The following is a 16,991-nucleotide window of genomic DNA, read 5'->3' on the forward strand; positions in this document are numbered from 1 at the left end:
TGTTATTCTACCACAGACCTCTATGGAAGGAAATTCTCATTAGCAATACTTGTTAATTTAACTAACCATATTTGTTTACATTGACAGTGGTATATTTTCCTATATTTACTATTGTTTTTTGATTAACAGATCCAGACAACTATTTTTATGAATTAACTATTTTTAAGAAAAAAACTATGGACCAAGTTAAGTGAATTTTCAATAGCAGTTTTAAATTTCTCCAAAACTAGATTTATGAAATTTCACAAATGACATGCCTTAGTGTTAAGCTTCCTTGTATAATACCTTTGACCAATGCACTCTTTCCATTACCAATGGTACATAATTAAAACTATCTACATTTCCTGCCTTTTATTCTCTACCTTTGTCATTACTTTTGTTGCCTCCATGTATCTTTATTCTAATTCTGTGTGAATGTCAAAAAAAGTAGAGTTCATGCATATTACTATATATATATTTCTTTCTTTCAGATGTAGTCAAAAAGTATTAACATCAGAAACACAAAATTGAAGGTATTGGAATGCTCATTGTTTTGTTCCTGTAATTGATTACCAGATGTTTTAACTGCTTATCACTCTATTGTTGTTTTATTTAGGCTTGAAGGCAGAAAAAGTTTTAGAATCACTTACACGCCTATCCTAGATTACCATTTTTTGAAATCTATTCCATATTCGTTAATGACTTAGGCATTCTCCTTTTTCATTCTATTAAAATCCACTAATTCAATCATGCTCATGGCACCTGTTTTTTCTCATTATTCTTCTCTTAACATTCAAATAATTTACAGGTGTTTAATGTTGTTATTTTCTTTCATGCATGATTGCCTTTTACCTTTAATCATATACTATTGCTAGTATATGAATGCATTATGTAGGGTAAACCAACTATTAATGATATCTGATCAGCACATTTCTGGTAAGAAACCCCTTCACAAACTATGCTTTTTGTTCAATTTGCTTTCTTTCTCACTTAATCCATTTTATAAGGCCATGTACGTTGGCTTCATGCCTATGCTAAAGATTTTGGCCATGTAACATCAGGAATTGTGGTTTTCATAATATTAGGCTTCTCTTACATCACGCAATTTGAAAAAAGGCATATGTTGATACCATGATGAGATCATTTAAGACTTGTTGAAACTGCCTACAAATAATCTTATTTCACAACAAAAGAACTGGTGTAGCAAACAGTCCAGCTTAGATTGAGTTTTGTTGGTGGTTTCTGTGTGATTGTTTCTCATTTTGTGGACAATCTTCTCTCTTTCCTAAACAACGCCAAGGGCTGTTGGTGATGTACGGTTTGCCATTTTTCTCATTTGAAATTTCATGTTTAATTTTTCATGTACAGATAATGTCTTTTCCCATAAACTAGGTTGTGAATAAACTTGGGCTAGTTTTGCTAGCGAGCTTTCCTTTGGTATAATAATGAGTGGAACTCTAACGGTGCTCAATGGGGAACTATGACGCATTCAAAGTTTTGGTTGGCCTGTTAGTACCCTCCTATTTCTCACTCTCCTGTTGATGTGAAAGTAATATGCTTTACGCAACTGGAGTGGCTCTGCTGCTTTTCCTGTTGCAGAGGTATGATGACAGGAAAGCAGTTGCTTAATTGTGTAGAGATTCTTTTTGCAGCCTTAAAGTTTTTTGTCAAAGATTTATATTCTTTCAGAACAATGCATTATTTACTTTCAAGATTTATCGATATCTTTTCTATGATCTGTTCCTATTTCCCTGACCATTCATTACATATGGTGATATTTCATTTGGAATCCGATAAAATAGAAAGGTTGTCAATAGGTATGGAATCTTGACTCTTCTATAAGGCAAGTTGTGAAACTTTTTTTCTCATTCTCTTGAGATTTCTATGTCAGTGTTTTATTATATGTTTATCTTATGTGTATCTTATAGGTGGAAGCCTCGCTAACATATTCCCTACTAGATTCCAATAGTATTAACACCCTTTGCCCAGTTGTTTAGAACAATTCCCTACAATGTTAAACTGCATTGGCTGGTTAAAACTAAAGCTAAGGTTGCCAATTTTGACAGCCACAGGTTATAGGGTTTGGGTTAGGCAAGTTTCAATAGCAACATTGAAGCTTATGCATAGAAATATGGTACATGCATACAAGAAACTAGCACAAGGAAGAAAAGAAGGGGAGCATGTATGACATAAATGTTCACCCGATACAATCTTCCAATAGTTAAAGCTGTATTTTCCTGCTTGCAATCCTACAAGAAAGTTTCGCAAGTCTCAAGATACAGGACATGTATTTTCCTGATTACGATACTACAAGAAGCAAGTCTCAAGATACAGGACATGTAAATCAATAAATTATAAGACAAGGAAGAAAAGGGGGCTTATATTGACAAATGCTCACCCAATACCAATCTTTGGATAGTTGGAACTCTATTTTCTTGCTCGTGAGTTGAAGTATTGCAATTTTCAAGATACATGACATGGGACGTTAAAAGGAAAAATCTATAGCACAAGAAATGAAAAGGAGTATATACTTGACTTAAATGCTCTCCCGATGCAATCTATTTTTCCTGCTTGTCATACTGCGCGAAAGTTTTACATGTCTGAAGATATTGACATGAAAATGAAAAGTACAATATACGAGGGGAAAGAAGAAAAAAAGGGAAAAAAAAAAGTTATGAGGATGCTTTCCCATGAGCCCTCATCCTCAACCTGTTCTCGTGCAGATCTTCCTCTCTTGCAAAATTCATCCTTTTCCAGCACTAATCTTTCCTTTCAGACACTTGTCACAATCTTCTTTTCAAGACCTCTAATTTATAGGTAATTGATTAAAAATTGTGTATGTTTATTATTTACTCGTATTATTTGCTTAAAATAATGAGTGATAAGTAGTCTCAAGAAGGTATATTATTTAATTAATTGTGCAAGTGGTTAAATTTGTAACTTATTAAATTTGATTTCTTATTGTTGGTTATTCATTTAAAGGAGAGTTTTGGTATAACGGTAAAGTTGTTGTCATGCGATTTAAGGTCATGGGTTGGAGTTGCAAAAATAATCTCTTGTTAAAAAGTGTACAATAGATCAAGTATGATCTGATCTTTTTCCAAAGATCTTGCACTGATGGAAGTTTGTAGTGAACTCTCTTTTATTATTGGTTATTCATTATTAACTATTTGTTTGTTGGTCACATATTGTAGCTTTTTCAAAAGATTTTGTATGTTATTAACATGTATGTTTGCTTAAAAAAAGTATATATTCATTAATAAATAATGGTTATGCTGCCAAATTATCAGAATTATTTGTGTTTTGTAGTATTGATTATTCCAACGAGTGTGGTTTCAACAAATATTATCTCGATGTATAGGTTTAATGAAAAATCTAAGAGAAGCGCCATGGGTAGCTGGTGCGAAGTAAGCAGGATACACGGTTTTTTTTCTTCAATCAAAAATTTACTCACTAATAATTTGAGGAAAACAATAATAATGGATTCAGTATTTGATCCTTTTGGATGTTCCAAAATTTGTTATGGGCTCTTCAACATGAGAATATGTGTGACTGATATTGGATTCTATTTTAAAACAAATTTTTAGTGAAAGCCCGTGAATGAAATTGTAAACTGTTCATGATTGGAAGTAGTCTTGAAGCCATGGTCAACTTTGCTTTGTGACTCATTGTATATTTTGCACTATCTTTTTCGTTTGAAGGAATTACACGGTTGCTGAGTGCTTCATTAAGTAATGTAGATGGTGCATAGCGATTGAAAAAGTAAATGGGCTGCGACTGTCTATAGCTTTCTACATTTTGAAATCACTAATGCAAGGCTGTGGACTCAAACACTGGCAAATTGCCAAACCGTGTTCCCAAGTTTTAAAAATTCCCAGGGTGACTATTGTTTGTTATTTACCAAACAGTAGTCTCTTTTTTAAAATTTCTTTTCCATTAACAATATATCAAAATTTATCGGGCTGCTGTAATTGACCGTCTTGACCTCTGGCCACAAAATCATGACTAGGCTAGAAGTCGCATGGCCGGGCCGTGCAGCTAGAATACTAGCTGTGATCTCTGGCCTTGTGGCTGGCCTGGCCATGATTTTGTAGCCGGCCTTCATGGTTGTTAGCTGCGGACATGTTACACTCTGAGAATTTTTGAAAATTAGATATGTGGTTTAGTAATTTGTAGTCCAAACATTGGAAGGAAATAAGAAAAGAAAATTGGTAGAATTTGTGATGAATTAGATTGCTCTATTTCATATAAATGTACAATAATTCTCTGAATTTTGTTAGCATAAGCATCCTGGCAAAATGAACCCATTTATACCATGCAACAGATCAATGCTAGTTATTGATTTATACTCCGCAAGACTAGCATTAATAACATAAAACCACGTATGATTCTTATGAAGATTTCTTCTTAAATCCTACCCATTTTATTTTGTTGATCTTATACCTATATCAATATCATCATTGTTGTTTATTCGATTTGGGATGTACAGTTTGATGACTCAATGCATATTTAAATAATCATGTACATGGTTGGAATCGACAGATAAACCTTTGTAAACATCCAACCAATAACATTTCCTAAGAGTTTATAAATGAGAGCTCCTATCGTTTAGCAATCTCCAATTGATTATAAAAGACTTCTACTTGATTATCATAATCGTTGAAAGCTAATGATTTTTTGTCTAGTCAACTAATATGAACTTAGACAACCAATTACCTACTATATAAACATTCTTTGACTATAAAATTTATATTCTTCCAAATTAGTTGTTATTTCTATATAACCAAAATTCCATTCCAATCTAATGAAATTTGGGTAGCCCCTCTTCATTTAGCTTAAAATCACCATAGGCATACACATATCTGAAACTCGATGATACGGATATAGGGCAGTGAAGGAATTAAAGGAGGAAGGAGGGGCAATTTGATCTTTTCACTTGTGAAAGGTTTTGAGGGTTTTATGTGGCATTGTTCATCAGGTTGGAATTGGGGGGGGGGGGGGTTTCGTGGTGGAGGTGGCCTCCGTCAACAGGAACCAAAGGAGGGGCCTTCCTCCCCCCTCTCATGCCCATAGCCGGCGCCGACGGCGACCGTCGGCCTCCACCACTGCTCCTCTCCCTCTCCTCTCCGTGACACTGGCGACGACCACTACTCCTTTCCCTCGCCTTTCTCTCGACGCCATGGCCTCAGTCGTTTCCCTATCCACGCCGGCGACGACCGCCCCTCTTCTTCCTCTCCCTCTTCTCGTTGACGACACCGACGACGCCCAGTAGCATCTCGGCTGCTTCCCTCCCTCGCCAGCGATGATGCCATCTCCTCCTTCGAGCTCTCTCCACCACCGCCCATGAGGTGAGCTCTTCCTCCCCTCCCGCTCATGGGCCAGCCGCCGCCCCTTCTCTGCTCCCTTTCTCACGACGAGGAGGTCTACAACCCTTCTTGCCGCATTTGCCCTAAGCCCGGACGCTGTGAGGTTCTCCATTGCATTCCCTCGCCAACGTAGACACCTCCTCTTCTCCTCTTCCTCTTTCCTTGGTGATTACTAGCACATCTAGCAACGAAGCGCCGCTCCCCACCTCGTCTCCTTCATTGTCTGCACCTCTCAGCGCTATATCCGACCATCTCGACTCGCTTCAGCACTTAGGGGCGCCACGGTTGCCCACTACAGCCATGCCTTTCACACTGCAGCAGCTACCCCCTCCGCGTTACGGTTGGTGGTTGCCATCGTTAAGACTCAGACGCTCATCCGGTGTAGCTTTCTCGTCGTCGTATGTCCCCGACCTATGTGCCGTCATTGTGTTCCGACCTTGTGCCGATCTGGCTTGTACACCGTGTTCCACCCTAGTGCTATTCATATCTGTGTGTTTGTGTCGAGTTCTCTTGTTGCTGTTATTTCTCGGCCTGCTTGCCGAAGTCATGCCCCGGCCTGCGTGCCGAAATCATATCTCGGCCTATGTGCCGCTAGTACCGCCCGACCTGCGTGTCGGTGTTTTATCCCAACCTGCAGCTCGTCTTCTAGTTTCGTGCCGCGTCCGGCTCCGTGTCGTCAGATCCGGCTCAGAGCCATCTACTCTTCCAGGTCGCGATAACTCGAGCAGCGCCCACCCGAGGGCGCCCCTGGGTCAGGGTACGTTTTCCGTAATCACTCTCCCTTCATTTATTTATTCTAGTATTAGCCTGTTACTTATACATTCGTTGGATCCGCCTCGAGCCTCAGGGTACCAGGGACCGGGGGGGGGGGGGGGACCCGGTCACTAGCTGCAAGTAGCGTTGACTAGAGGACTTTTGAAGACTTGGTCAACATAGAAGCCATCTCAGCACACCCTCCTCCGGAACGTCGTGATTCGGTCAACATTCTCACCATCTCACCCGACGGTCTGTCTGACTCTGCTTCCGGACGGGATCAAATTTGGCGCCGTTTGTGGGAATCTTCTCCACCTGTTCTGGGACGTGAAGATAGACGACGTCAGGAGGTTCTCTACAATTATCACAGTTTCGGAGGATCCCGATGAACATATTATCTTCTACCCTCACTCCATCGGTATTCGGGAGTCGAGGGATCGAGTGGAGCTTCAGTTGGCTGACAGGTTAGGTTTTTCATTATGTTTTTTTCCCTGACTCCACGGGTATTTGGGAGTCAAGGGACCGAGACAAACCCTTAGTCGGTTGGCACGACTCCCCGATCAGGTACGTTACCAGCTCTGATCCCTTTTTACGGTTATAGGAGCTGCCATAGCTCCCTGATAGGAGAGTAAGATCCTAGTTCCTTGATCAAAGACTAGGGCCTTCGATTTTTGATCAGACACTAGGGGCTCAGCTCCCTGATAAGCGAATCTGTCACATCCGCTAATCAAATTGTACAAATGTATATTCCATGAACCCCTTAACTACACAATTATGTTGTAATAACGAGCCCAGGATTGAACCTCGAGGAACTACGGTAGGATGTAATCTAGGATTGTATTTTATTCCTATTTTTGGGGGTTTTAATATGAAAATGAGGGTTTTAACTTGAATCTAAATCTAACAAAAGTAAAGCACAATAATAAAGAAATTAATCTAAAGCATAAATGAAACCTAACTAGGTGCCAATGATCAAACCTCAATGCATTGTCACTCTACGTTGTGATTAAATCATCAACAACACTCAACCTAAGATTGAAATAGCAAATATCAAATTAAATATGATCTACAGCAAAATGTAAACCCTAACTTAGAACTTAAACTCTAAACAATTAACCAAGCATCAATTAAACACAATGAAGCTTCAACAAGGAAATGAAATGCTAGATTACTTGCTAAAACATAACAAACATTAAAAGGAATCTGTTCTAAGCTATAAAACAGTAGCAAAATGAAATAAAACCCTAAACCAATCCATTCTCACAATCAATCTATACAAGCTTCACACTCTTGCAGTCACACAAGAGTGCCAAAGTCGAGAACACCCAACTTGGACCTCAATGAAGACTCTCAGTGGCGTATTAGCTCGAGATATGCTCAACAACACCGGCAGACCACCTCCGACGAGCTAGAACAACCCTAAACCCACTCAAGTGCCGAAAATGATGGAAATCTGTAAATCTAATCTCTGGATATGATTGGAAGCTGTGGAATGTGGATGGACGTCGGATGGAGCTCAGGAACACCGGAAGACCACCTCCAAATGTTGCTGATGGGAATCGGAGATCAGATTTGGAAGAACACCTCCAAATCTGAGGTGAACAGAGGTACCGCAGAAGTGCAGAATTCGCCGGAGGGAACACCCGCCGGAGGCTCCAGATGATTGGGATGACACCGCCGAGAAGAGAAAGGGGTCGGAATCCTGAAGAACTCGCCGCGGGACAAAGCTGCGCTGTGGAGGAGTCGACACTGGAAAACACTGTAGCTTCTGGGTTTAAATCTGATCCAGATCTGAACGGATGGCTGAAACTGATTTGGAGCTTGATCAACGGTGGAAAGTCGCCTAAAATCCGATCCGAAGGTACTGATCTTGATCTAGGGTCTGGATCTACTCTCCCTTAGGTCGGATCGACCAGATCTTCACTGGATGGTTCAGATCTGCCCAATCTTCGATGAACGGTCCAGATTAATTCGGGCTTGATCAATGGCTGTATGAACTCAGATCTGAATCAAAACCTCTGGATCTTCATCTATGGCTGAGATCTCCTCCTCATTAGGTTGGATGGGCCAGATCTTCAATGGATGACTCAGATCTGCTTGATTGTAGATGAACGGTCCAAATAACTCCAAGGTTTGATCGTCTTGTTTAAACTCCGATTCGAGCCCAATTTCGGTTCGAATAGATCCAAATCCAAGATACTTTGATGCTTACAAAATAAGAATCAAATATTAGCATCAAATAACACCAAAAATAAGATAATTTGTAATTAGGTCCAAAATTTATACAATGCATAAAATGTGATGTAACCATGATTTAAACCTATAAAATCAACATTAAACCATGTGTATATGAATCAAAATAATACAGTAAAATCATGGTTATCACTCCCCACTCATACACTAGGGACATAGCTCCCCGCTCATACACTAGGGACACAGCTCCCCACTCATACACTAGGGACACAACTCCCTGATCATTGACTCGCAATACGACTTCCCGATCAGGATCTAGGAAGCTCGCTCTTTGATTACAGGCTAGGGGTCTTACTCTCCAATCAGGGACTAGGGGCCCAGCTCCCAGATCAAGTGTACTACAGGCTCTTCACCCTTCACAAGGAGTCTCTGCATCCTCTTACTGCTACAGGCTCTGCACCCTTCACCATGAGGGTCTGCATCCTCTTACTACTACAGGCTCTGCACCCTTCACCATGGGGTTCTGCATTCTTTTACTGCTATAGGCACCTCACTCTATTATTACTATATGCTCTGTATTTTTCACTTGTTTTGCTTGCGTTTTACGTCTACAGGCTCTGCTCCCTTCACCCGTGGTGCTCTGCTTCTATTGCTACGGACTCTGCTCCCTTATATGGCCACGGGCTTCACTCCTTTTGACGGTCGGAGGTCAGATTATTCTTCTCCCTGACTCCGCGGACATTTGGGAGTCAAGGGATTGACACTATTTCTCTTACTAGCTGTACGAGCATTTGGGATTCGAGCCAGTCGGTTGACATCACTTCGCCATCAGGTATGATAAAGGCTCTGTCCTCTCATATTGCTATGGGCTCCGCTTCTATGGATTTCAAGGCTTATCCTCCCCCAGTCTGGGTCGAGTTATCGCCACTAGTCCTGGACCAGAGTATTACCACCGGTTTCGGATCGGAGTATCGCTAACGATCTCTCGGTCAAGCTTCCAGACCAACTCTCGGTCGAGCTTCCAAACTAATCCCTGGTCAGGTCTCCAGATCAAGTCTTGGTCAGGCCTCCAGATTAAGTCTGGGTCAGACCTCCAGATCAATTCTGGGTCAGGCCTCCAGATCAAGTCTCGGTCAGGCCTTCAGATTGTTTCCTGATCAGGCCTCCCAATTGCTCCCTGGTCAGGTCTCCAGATCATTTCTTGGTCAGGCCTCCAGAACATTTCCTGGTTAGACCTCCCGAGCATTTTTTGGTCAAGCCTCCAGAACATTTCCTGGTCAGGCCTCCAGAGCATTTCTTGGTTAGGCCTCCAGAGCATTTCTTGGTTAGGCCTCCAGAGCATTTCTTTGTCAGGCTTCCAGATCATTTCCTGGTCAGGCTTCCAGATCATTTCCTAGTCAGGCTTCCAGATCATTTCCTGGTCAGGTCTCCAGAACACCTCTCTGTCGGGTCCCAGACTCTCACCTCAGTGCGAGTTATAAGTGAGCATGCTCTCATGCTTCCAGACTCTCGCCTCAGTATGAGTTATAAGTGAGCATGCTCTCACGCCTCCAGACTCTCACCTCAATACGAGTTATAAGTGAGCATGCTCTCATGCCTAACGACCAACAGGTCGAGTCCCAGACTCTCTCCCCAGTGTGAGTTATAAGTGAGTATGTTCTCACGCCTCTAGACTCTCTCCATAGTGCGAGTTATAAGTGAGCATGCTCTCACGTCCAACGACCAGCAGGTTGGGTCCCAGACTCTCGCCCCAGTGTGAGTTATAAGTGAGCAAGCTCTCACGCCTCCAGATTCTCGCCTCAGTGCGAGTTATAAGTGAGCATGCTCTCAGGCCCAACAACCAGCAGGTCGGGTCCTAGACTTTCGCCCCAGTGCGAGTTATAAGTGAGCATGCTCTCACGCCTCCAGACTTTCGCCTCAGTGTGAGTTATAAGTGAGTATGCTCTCACGCCCAACGATTGGCAGGTCGGGTCCCAGACTCTCGCCCCAGTGCGATTTATAAGGTAGCATGCTCTCATGCCTCCAGACTCTCGCCTCAGGGTGAGTTATAAATGAGCATGCTCTCATGCCCAACGACCGGCAGGTCGGGCCCCAAACTCTCGCCCCAGTTCGAGTTATAAGTGAGAATGCTCTCACGCCTCCAGACTCTCGCCTCAGTGCGAGTTATAAGTGAACATGCTCTCACGCGCAACGACCGGCAGGTCGGGTCCTAGACTCTCGCCCCAGTGCGAGTTATAAGTGAGCATACTCTCACGCCTCCAGACTCTCGCCTCAGTGCGAGTTATAAGTGAGCATGCTCTCACACCCAACAATCGACAGGTCAGGTTCCAGACTCTCGCCTCAGTGCGAGTTATAAGTTAGCATGCTCTCACGTCTCCAGACTCTCGCCTCAGTACGAGTTATAAGTGAGCATGCTCTCACGCCCAACGACCGGCAGGTCGGGTCCTAGACTCTCGCCCCAGTGCGAGTTATAAGTGAGCATGCTCTCACGCCTCTAGACTCTCGCCTCAGTACGAGTTATAAGTGAGTATGCTCTCACGCCTAACGACCAACAGGTCGAGTCCCAGACTCTCTCCCCAGTGTGAGTTATAAGTGAGCATGTTCTCACGCCTCTAGACTCTCTCCACAGTGCGAGTTATAAGTGAGCATGCTCTTACGCTCAACGATCGGCAGGTCGGGTCCTAGACTCTCACCCCAGTGCGAGTTATAAGTGAGCATGCTTTCATGCCTCTAGACTCTCGCCTCAATGTGAGTTATAAGTGAGTATACTCTCACGCCCAACGATTGGCAGGTCGGGTCCCAAACTCTCGCCCCAGTGCGAGTTATAAGTGAGCATGCTCTCATGCCTCCAGACTCTCGCCTCAGTGTGAGTTATAAGTGAGCATGCTCTCATGCCCAATGACCGGCAGGTCGGGTCCCAGACTCTCACCCCAATGCGAGTTATAAGCGAGCATGCTCTCACGCCTCCAGACTCTCGCCTAAGTGCGAGTTATAAGTGAACATGCTCTCACGCCCAACGACCGACAGGTCAGGTCCTAGACTCTTGTCCTAGTGCGAGTTATAAGTGAGCATGCTCTCACGCCCAACGACTGGCAGGTCGGGTTCCAGACTCTCGCCTCAGTGCGAGTAATAAGTGAGCATGCTCTAACACCCAACGACCGGCAGGTCGGGTTCCATACTCTCGCCCTAATCAATGATACAAAAAAAATAAAAGGGAGTACAAGATAATACGAAAGGAAGACTGTGATCATTTTCACATTCTTAGTGAAGTTTTCGGTGGGACAAATGCAACAGGTGATATGCATAGGGCTTTTACTCAATTACCTCCCACATCTAATGAAGAGAGAGAGAGAGAGAGCGAGAGAGAGAGAGAGAGAGCTCGAAGAAACATTCATTATTAGAGGTGATAACTCATATGTTGAAGTCGTTAATGATGAGAATGAGGATGTTGGAGGGGAACCTAATAATCGACGACGTCGTGTTGCAGAATCATCCAATAGTCATCGATGTAAAGATCCTAAACTTTCAAAATTTAAAAAAATATGAGGCTTGTATGGATAAGTGGAGTAATACCATGCAAAAGTTGAGTGGAGAATCTATTTCTAGGCAAAAATATCTGGAGTTGAGGGCTGCTAAGTTAGAACGTGAAGAAGATATATCCCGCTCTACTGGAACTAGCGTGTTTAATGATCCTTACTCTATAGAGATGTGTATGCAGATTTTAAATGGGATGAAATCATTATCTACCCAAGCGTACACAAAAGCTACTGAAGCTTTTTGTTACGCAACCGCAAGTGCACAGTTTCATCGTTAGTAATAAAAGATTATCGATCCCACAGGGATTGATTATACTCACTAGAGATGTCTCACAACGAATTAGCTAAACAATTGACAAAGATAGTGAATGTATTAGTAAAGCAACTAGAAATAGAGACAGAAAAGTAAATGAAGGAACTTGATTTTTATAAGTGTTCTAGGAGTTTGGTTTCATTTGTGATATTTATCGATGTAATATGGTTCACCAATTCATATCCTCAATTAACATGCATTTGTAGGAAGTCGTCGGTTTTCTCCTGCAGAATACAACCGACAAGGGACCTTAATCTACACCACAACCGAATAAATAGATATGATCCCTATGAAGTCCATTAGCAGGACTTCCTGTCACTAGCGTCCCTCGGTCATACAACACAAAAACACATCTCTACTCAATTCACGTAATGATGTGGTATTAAGTATATTCAACCATCCCACCTCCTTGTAGAGACTTGCTTCACCTTTCAAGAAGACACCCCAGACGTCCGTTAGCAAGTCTGTTTGTCACGAGCGCCCCTCGGTCATACGATCTAGGGTATCCTTTTACAGGATTCACAAGTATCACAAATATTCAATCAAACATGGCAATTAGGTCCAAACACATGAATCCACACAAGATAAAATAGATACAAAATATTCTAACATCATTTAAATAGGAAATTGGCATATCCATGAGATCTTACATCAAATCACACCACAAATACTCCCTTAATGCTAGAACAATAGATCTACTCCATAACAAAAAGATAAATATCCGAAGACAAGAAGATTACAAGCATTTCAATCCCAATCTGGAGAAAAGAGAATAGAAAAGCTTATCTAGTATTGATGAGTGATCTTCGAAAACAATCCTTAGCTACCGGAGTCGATGTGGAGATAGAGATGGCCTCAGATCGACAGATCACGGACGAAGAATAACACCAAGTTGGATCTCCCCAAAGGGAGAGCCTTCTTTCTTTGAAAGGGGAAGAAACCCCCTTTTATAGAGCTGGGGCACAAGCACCACACGACCCGTGACACGGCCGTATAGTTCTCACATGGCCTCTTACATTCTCCTCTCGGTCAGGATGACACGGTCGTGTGGATCCATACGACCGTGTTCTACTTTGGCTTTGGATGGCCTACACGGGCTTGTGGCTCACACGGCCTGACCATTCTTGGTCTCTGGAAATCTTGCATGACAGTGTGGACCACACGACCAATCTTTGCTTGTTCTCTGGAAGTGTTGCATGACCGTGTGGATCTACACGACCCTGCTCTGGATATGCTGCTGGGTGACACGACCATGTGGCTCTCACACGACCATGTCATGCTCCTACTCTAGTGAAGCCACACGGCCTGTGTGCATCACATGACCAAGATCATTTTCCTCCTTGCTTCTTTGACATGGCCGTGTAGGTCACATTGCCAGTGCTGTTTTCTATCGATTGTTGACTGGCTCGACCGTGGACATCGTTTCCTCTCCAAATTCGACTACTGTCAACAGAAAATATACAAGAACAGATCTTCGAACAAAGAGGAGCAATTATGCTAAAAATAAGACAAAGAGTATGAAAGTGCATAGACAAAGCATGCGTAAAATATGTGAACGTGCATCAAGACATGCTAAATAAGTGTATATAATCTACGCACATCACTTTCCTTAAATATGATCTGCATGAAATTTTCATGAAAATTCCATCAAATAGGAGAGATGAATGGTGGATTGTCTCAATCTTGAGCACGTGTAGGATCATATGTTGCCAAGTTAATGGGGAGTACTTTTATTACTTAGTTGAAGACTATTTAATGTTAATGGAATTTGTTTGATTTTGTGGTTTGAATATTTAAGACTTGTTTGATATTTTAGAATTTAATGTTGAAACCTATGTTGAGCTTTTCATTATGAATTGTTTATTAGATGTTTATGAGGTGAATCTATTGGTAATTTTATACATATATGTGTTGATTTTAATATTGGTTTGTAGCAAATCATGTCAAGCTCTGATGATAAATTTGATGAATTGGACCTAGATATCAATTTGCTGATAATTTTGGGTATTGTAAATTATTTTTTTTATAACATGATGATTGAATATCTTGGATACATTGATGGAATGTCGTGTCAAACTTCATCTCTTACCGGGAGGATGTATATACAAGAAAACTTCATGGATAACCTTAAATTTTCTTTGACAATTTTCATATGTCAAAACATATGTTTGTGAATTTTTATAGAACATTAAAAGAGATTAATCTATTGTAAGATGGAAAGAAAGTTACAGCTGAAGAAGGTGTCGCTATGTTCTTACTAATTGTCGGGCACAACACATGACATCAAAAATGTGCAGCTTGATTTCAACATTCATTCTACACTGGTAGCAAGTGGTTAAATGAGTTTTACGAGTTGTTTGTTCATTGGGAACATATATTATTCGACCATATGAACACAATGGCGTCCATCCTCACATATATTATTTGTCCCCACCGGATCAGTTAGCTAATCGATTCTACTAGTTTTTCATGACAAATTTATTCCCCTTGAATCGATCAACTAATTGATTACTAATTGATCAATTGATCGATACAAGAGGAAGAAAAAAAAGTAGAAAACATGGATTTATAAATTATAGGATTCTATTTTAAACTTTTAATCAGAATTTTCAACAACCCTAAACCCTAAATCTTATTGTCTTCTCCCTCCCCTTCTTCTTCATCCCATTTTCTTCTCTAACCTACCATAGTTGATGCCTCTTCTCCCTCCCCTTCTTTTGAAAAATTAATGAGCAGCAAGGAGCTTGCTTCCCTAGCCTCTTCCTCCTTTAGTCTTCATCAAGGAGCTTGCTGTCACTGAGGCTGCTAAGTGCCAACAACGAAAGGAAAGTAACCCTTGTTCCTTCATTTCCAGCCGCAAACATAGACAACTTTTTCTTCTGCCAGGTTAGGAAAATTGTATGTTTGATAAATGATAACTATTGCTTGTATGTTCTTGATTTCCAACCGTTGGTTAATTCTTAATAAAATTCAATTGTATGTTGTTATTTAAATCTTGTATGTTATTGCTTGCCTTGAATTGAAAATTGCCATCTATAATTTTTTTTGAATGTTTGATAACCATTGCTTGTATATTCTTTATCAATGATTTTTTAAATGTTTGACTTGTAATAAAATGTTAGGTACTATATCTTCTCAAGCATCTAATTGAATGCCGTCGATTGCTACCCCTTTGAAGTATAATTCAAATGATGTTGGATCAGAATTTGCGGAGATGGTGGATTTCACAAATTTAGATAAGTTGATATGTAATTTGTATAAAAAAAATTACTAGTGGTAGAATTTATAGGCTCAAACAATATGTTACCAATATCATAGGGAATATTGTCCCGTATAAAAAGTCCTCGGATGAGGATAAATTGAAGTGCAAGAAATGCAATTGAAGAAGCAAGAACTAAAAAAAAAAGAATATCAATGAAATGGAGGTGAGAGAAGTTGTTCTTGAAAAATATGAGGAAAATGAAGGAACTCTAGGGACAAGAAGGAATTCACTTACTCTTTTCCCTATGGATAGATTTGCATCCATTATTGATCCCGAATCTTCATTGAGTGGAAGTAAGAAGACAAAATAACAACAAAATATTATTGATGCACTTTGGAATCAAAGGATACACAGTGTGCACCAATATTTAGCTCGATGGGTGTACGAGTCCGCTATTCCTTTTCATGCTATTGACAATGATAACTTCAAGAGGTTTGTGGAAGCAGTTGGTCAATTTGACCTGGATTATCATCCTCCAACTCAATACTTATTAAGGGAGCCCTTATTGAAGGAAGAGGTAGATATAATTAAAAGTCTATTAAAGAAGCAAAACTAAGAATGTGCTTTGAATGATTGCTCAATTTTGACTGATGCTTGGACCAATAGGAAAAGAAGAAGTATCATGAATATGTGTGTTAATTGTAAAGAAGACACAACTTCCCTTAGCATCAGATGAAGCACATACCGAGAATTATATATTTGAATATGTGGACAATTGCATTGAAAAAGTTGGCCCCCAAAGTGTAGTTCAAGTAATAACAGACAATGCTTTGAATAATATGGTAGCAAAAGATTTGTTGAAGGAGAAGAGACCACATATATTTTTTACTACATGTGCAACTAACACCATGAATCTTATGCTTCAAGGAATTGGGAACTAACCAAAATTCAAAGGGGTGATTGAAAAGGCAAAGAACTTGACAGTCTTTATTGATGCATATTACAAGACATTGTCAATGATGAGAAAGTTTACCAAAAAAAAAGGGGCATAGTGAGGCCGGGAGTAACACGATTGACAACCACTTTTTTAACTTTGCAAAATTTGATGGAGAAGAAAATTGAACTAAGATCTATGGTTGCTAGTACAGAATGGAATGCATGTAAATATTTAAAAAGTGTAAAGGGGAAGGCAACACATAATACCGCTATTTGTGCCTTTTTTTGGAATGAAGTAAGTTTTTGCTTGAAGGTATTTTCCCCTTTAGTTAAGTTGCTTCATCTTGTTGATGGGAATAAGAAGTCATCTATGGGTTTTGTATAGGGAGAATTACTTAGAGTGAGAGAGGAGATTAAAGTGACATTCAAAAATCAAGAGCTTCACTATCGTCCGATTATTGATATTATTGATGAGAAAAGTTGTAATCGGCTTGATAGTCCATTACATTTGGCGGCCTATCTCTTGAATCTTTATTACTCCTTCAATGACTAGAGCATAGAAAGTGAAGAAGTGGTCACAAATGACTTATTCACTTGTGTCGAATCATTCTTTGCCAATGATATTGATAGCCAAAGTGAGGTAGTAAATGTGGAGTTATTGAAGTATATCAATAAAGCGGGGGGATTTGGAAGACCATTGGCTATAATTGGAT

The 16,991-nt window shown here is 40.8% G+C and overlaps 1 non-coding gene across 1 annotated transcript; it reads left to right on the forward strand.

Moving 5' to 3' along the window:
- Positions 1–2,152: 2,152 nt before the first annotated feature.
- Positions 2,153–2,270, forward strand: LOC121974093. The gene has a single exon (XR_006109955.1). It is a non-coding gene; the product is annotated as a small nucleolar RNA snoR104 (small nucleolar RNA).
- Positions 2,271–16,991: the final 14,721 nt, after the last annotated feature.

The sequence above is a fragment of the Zingiber officinale genome, chromosome 4A (assembly GCF_018446385.1).
Source record: "Zingiber officinale cultivar Zhangliang chromosome 4A, Zo_v1.1, whole genome shotgun sequence".
Lineage (NCBI taxonomy): Eukaryota > Viridiplantae > Streptophyta > Magnoliopsida > Zingiberales > Zingiberaceae > Zingiber > Zingiber officinale.